Raw genomic sequence first — 6,000 nt, forward strand, 5'->3', positions numbered from 1 at the left:
CTAGAATTTGGACTGGGTACAAGTAGCATCAGTTTTAAAAGAAAATATTTTCTTTTTTCTATCATTCTTTATTTTTTGCAACTAACCTAAAATAGGAGTTTATTGATTGATATATAAGGTAAAGGTAAAGGTTCCCCTGCACATGCGTGCTAGTTGTTTCCGACTCTAGGGGCCGGTGCTCATCTCCGTTTCAAAGCCGAAGAGCCAGCGCTCATCTGAGGACGTCTCCGTGGTCATGTGGCCGGCATGACTAGATGCCAAAGGCGCACAGAACGCTGTTACCTTCCCACCGTAGTGGTCCCTATTTTTCTACTTGCATTTTTACGTGCTTTCGAACTGCTAGGTTGGCAGAAGCTGGGACGAGTAACAGGCGCTCACTCTGTTATGCGGCACTCGGGATTCGACCCGCCAAACTGCCGACCTTCTGATCGACAAGCTCAGCGTCCTAACCCACTGAGCCACCGCATCCCGATTGATATATAAATAAGATTAATTCTATATATTCAAAGAACTGGACACACAACCTTTTGAGAGCAGAACCTGAAACCTATTAGGGGAGGCAGACTATCTCAGTAGTTAAAATATTGGATGTGAATTGGAACTGGGGTTATTTAAAACTTGGAAATTATAAATAGCAAACGTTAAACATAAATATTAATGGGAAACTAAAAATTGGGAAAAATTAACCAGGACATTGATTGTCTAAAAAGATTGTATGTTAAAACAACTAGGATATGTATAAACTAAAAATTATTGATAAACGTAAGAAAGTTATTTTTTATTTGATCGATTGAATAAGATTTGTATTAATTTAAATATGAGACAGTAAATACCAAGGGGAAAAGAGGGAAAACATTTAATGTAACAGTCCAAGATCTGTACTAAAGATATTTGTATGTTACTGAATTATTGACCAACTCAGCCGCCAGGTTGCTTTTCAAATATTTAAATGTAAAACGAGAAAACCAATAAAATTTTCTGAAAAGAAAAAAAAAGATATTGGATGGGAGTCACAGAGTAAGTGGAGATTCTGTCATCCAGGTCACGGCTGTCCCAAAGGTGCTTTTTCAAAAGGCAACTGGACTTCGTTTTTTTCCTTGAAGATACTTTGCTTCTCATCTAAAAAGCTTCTTCGGTTCTGATTTTTGATAAAGCACCTTTAGAACCCAGAGCAAGGAGGTGTTTCTTAAGCTTGGCAACTTGGAAGATGTGTGGACTACAACCAGTGCTTTTTTTGTAAAAGAAAAAGGTGCCGGGAACTCACACACGTCATACAACCCGCCTTGCCTACCCTACAAGGTTCCATCCAAAAAAGGTGCCGGAACTCCGTTCTGAGCGTTCTGTGAGGAAAAAAAGCCCTGACTACAACTCCAAAAACTCCCCAACCACCTTGCTGGGAGTTGAGGTCCACCCATCTTCAAATTGCCAAGGTCGAGAAACACTGGAGTAAGGTAAAAGGAGTTGAACTGAATTCAGCTGAGTTGAGTTCAACTCAGCGGACTGCAATTCAGCTCCAGTCCTGATGACCTCAGGGACGTATTTGTTGTGTATTAAGGTTTTAAGAAACTCCTAAGCATTTGCAATTGAACTGTAACGTTTTGGCGGGAGTCCATTATGGCGGGAGATTTAGGTTCAATCTGATTGGTTGGCTGTTTACTCAGAATGGTAAATAAAGAGTGCAAGTACCCCCTAACCCCTTAGTACAGTTATGGTCACTAAATAAAGAACTGTTTGACTGTACTCATCTGCCTGGCATCATTCCTACTCTTCTGAATCCACTACACCAGGGGTCAGCAACCTGAAACAGTGAAAGAGCCACTCGGAACCGGTTCCCTCACAAAAGGAAAAACTGGGAGCCGCAAAAAATATGCGTGCATGCGCGTACATGCGCGCATGCGCAGAACAGGGTTTGACTGAAGAGTGGAGCCAAGGCGAGATATGCACCTACCCTGCATATTTGAATTGATTGGTTGAACTTTTTTAGTCCCACTTTTTTTTTTTTTTTGGACTGCACATGGCAGAGGACTGGGAGCCGCATGAGACAGCTGAAAGAGCCGCATGCGGCTCCGGAGCCGTGGGTTGCAGACCTGTGCACTACACAATAATATTCACCCTAATTTTCTTATCAACGGTGTTAATTTGCCACTTTTTTCCTGCCGTGTTTTATTTGACTTCCTGTCTAGGACAGCCCAGGGATTTCCTGGTGTTTTCCCAGCCTTGTTAAACTAGGGTTAACCCTCTTTGTCTTTTCAGGAATCAGTCAAGGTCAGCCTTGTGCACCAAGTGACCTGCTATGACTTCACAGCAGGGAGAGACAATTTTTGGTCTTGTCTTGATTTTGGAAACAAGCTGGGTGACTCTGGACTCATCCCTCTTTCCCCAGCCTAACCTACCTCGCAGGGCGATTGTGGAGATACAGGACCACCTCCTGTAAATAACCTTCAGCTCCCCAAGAGTAATCAAAGCACTTAATTAAGGGGGGGGAAATTCCTCTATGGTCGCTGTGCATCTAGGGATGCAAATAAGGAAGCTGGTTTGCCTAAAGTCATTTTTTGGATGTCTGGGCTGTGGTTAAACCTGGACACTGGGTTTCCTGTTGGGCTGGCCTCAAGCAACACTTGTCCCTTGCTTTGATGGTTAAACACATGTTGGCTTGTGGGAAGAATGGCACTGAGGTTTTTAATTCAGAGCCGCCGGTAATCCTTGGAATGGGGTACCGCCAACTCATTCCTCTACTCTGCCTGCAAAGCTCATGTTCTCACATGTGCCAAAACACAGCAGACTTCCCTTTTTTCCCCCCAGTTGCCTTGGATACCAAAACAATGTACTTTTCCCACATCCTCATTGGCTGGAAGCTGACAGAGCTGAATCAGCCTCCATCTGACGTGAAACAGCGCACCGACCGAGCGGGCAGAAACGGTTGGGCCTCTTACCTAAAGGGCTTTTGCATCAGCTGCAGATGTTTGTCTCTGCAGCTGATCAAAGGAAAATAGCAGGTCAGCTATGCAGCTGACCGTACCGCGTGCTAATCCCAGGTTTGTGGACAAAAAGGCAATTCTGGTTGACAGATCTCAGGAGGCTAAAAAAAAAAACAAAAAAAACCCCCCAACAACCCGGACAGGGTTATGACTACACTAGAAAGCAAAACCCAGTTGCGCTTCAGCAGAGTAAAACGCCACACGATCATATTTATTATTATCATATTCATTAGATTTATAAGGTTGCCAAAGCAGGTGATGTCTGTATCACTGCCATGATATTGAACACAGTCCCTGGGCTAAGAAAAAGTATGCAGGTACCCCTCGACTTACAACAGTTTGTTTAGTGACCATTCAAAGTTACAATGGCAGTGGGGAAAAAGGGACTTATGACTGTTTTCATACTTAAAACCCTTGCAGCATCCCCAGGGTCATGTGTTCGAAATTTGGATGCTTGGCAACTGGTTCATATTTATGACATTCGTGCTTAGACTTATATATCGCTTCATAATGCTTTACATCCCTCTATAAGCGGCTTACAGAGTCAGCATATTAGATTCAGATAGATAGATAGATAGATAGATAGATAGATAGATAGATAGATAGATAGATAGACAGACAGACAGACAGACAGACAGACAGACAGAGAGCAATAGTGCTTAGACTTATATACCACTTCACAATGTTTTACAGCCCCCTCTAAGTGGCTTACAGAGTCAGCATATTAGATTCAGATAGATAGATAGATAGATAGATAGATAGATAGATAGATAGATAGATAGATAGACAGACAGACAGACAGACAGACAGACAGACAGACAGACAGACAGACAGACAGACTAGATAGATAGATAGATAGATAGATAGATAGATAGATAGATAGATAGATAGATAGATAGATAGATAGATAGATAGAGATAGATAGATAGATAGATAGATAGATAGATAGATAGATAGATAGATAGATAGATAGATGATAGATAGATAGCAATAGTGCTTAGACTTACATACTGCTTCACAATGCTTTACAGCCCTCTCTAATCACTGCACCACCAGGGCTTTGCAACAAGCAAAGTCAATGGGGAAGCCAATTTCATGTTATAACCATGTTACTAACTAAACAACTGCAGTGATTCACTTAACACCTGTGGCAAGAAAGGTCATAAAGTGGGGCAAAACTTATTTAACAACTGTCTCACTTAGCAACAGAAATTTTGGGCTCAACTGTAGCACTCAGCAGGCTACAAGGAATACAGGTAATCCAGAATTTCCATTGTCCAGCAAGGGAGTTTTTAAGTGAGTTGCACCCAATGATATAAACCTTTTTGACAGGGTTGTTAAAAAAACAACAACACTGCAGTTGTTAACTGAATTGTGGGATTGTTAAGTGAATCCCAGCTTCCCCCATTAACTTTGCTTGCAAAGGTTGCATACACCAATCAGATGACCCTGGGATGCTGCAATTGTCATACATGCCGGTTGTCAAGTCTCTGAATTCTGATCACATGATTGTGTGGCTACTGCAACTGTTGTAAGTATGAGGACTGGTTGTAAGATTTTTTAAAGTGCCGTTGTAATTTCAAATAGTCACTAAACAAATATTTGTAAGTTGAGGACTTCCTGTGTGAGACCAAATAAGACGTTCCCAGTATAACCACCATAAAAGCAGAAAAACCACACCACCCGACTTTAAACCTGCAAAGAATAAAATGATGAATAAAGTTAGGAAATGCTTCCTTGGAAAAATTTGCTGTTTAAAAAAAAAAACTCCCAAGAAAGGCGAGAGATTGATCTCCACAAATCACTGCTCAGAGCCGTCATGGGAAAAGCAACGTCTTCCTACTTCTCAGCAATCCCCAAAGGTAGGATTGGTAGCGGTTTCTCTCCATTTGACCATTTACGTCTCTGTTAATGACACAAGTCATAAAAGGGCAGAGTTTGAAGACCCCTGCTTTAGAGAGTAGGTCAACCCTCCTCTTCTCTGTGACAGCCCTTCAAGTATTGGAAGACGCCTGTCAGGTCACCCCTAGTCCTTCTCTCTGTTAACTCGACATCCCTAGTTCCCTCAATTGTTCGTCGTAGGTTTAGACCCTTAATCATCTTTGTGGCTCTTCTCTGCCCTCTTTCTAGGATCTCAACATCTTTTTTGAATTGTGGTGACTAGAACTGGGCACAATATTCCAAGCGTGGTCTTATCAAAGCAGTATAAAGAGGTACTATCACTTACTGTGATCTTGATTCTGTTCCTCCGTAGATTCAACCTAGGATTGCTTGGGCTGGTTTGGCAGCTGCAGCACACTGCTGGCTCATAGTTAAGTGGTTGTCTACAAGGTAGGACACATAGATCCTTCTCACAGTTGCTACCATTAAGCCAGATGCCACCTATATTAGTGAATTCGACCTACTTTATCATGTGTGCTAAATCTTAGCCACTGCATTTATTTGACATGCTAAGTTTGGTTCTTTCCCCCACCCCCCACCCCCCGGCTTGGCTTGTTGGGCAAACCAAGGATATTCAGTTACTTCATGATTCAACATATTGCCTTAACTTTGAATGGGGTTAATTTAATTAGGCTAAATGTTTTTTTGAGGATGCAGCCACAACAGTCTGAATCTTACCTATGTCTTCTGGAAAGTTATATGTGGTATATTAATAATACACCCTGCTTGCTGAAACAGATGTGCGTATTACTCGTTTGTTCAAACTGGTTTTTTAAGTGGCATATATAGCTCTTCTATAGGTATGTATGTATTATTATTATTATCCTTTGACGCACAGTCAGCCAGATGTTAGACTGGATTTGACATTTTTATCCACTTACTGAGACCTAGGATAGGCAGATGTGGATGTATAACAACAAAAGCAGCAGCAGCAGCAGCAGCAGCAGCAACAACAACAACAACAACAACAACAACAACAACAATAATAATAATAATAATAATAATAATAATGGCTCAGGAATTCTGGGAGTTGAAGTCCACAAGTCGTAAAAGAGCCAAGGTTGCCTACCCCTGCCCTATA

This window comes from Vipera ursinii, assembly GCF_947247035.1.
Source record: "Vipera ursinii genome assembly, chromosome: 1".
NCBI lineage: Eukaryota > Metazoa > Chordata > Lepidosauria > Squamata > Viperidae > Vipera > Vipera ursinii.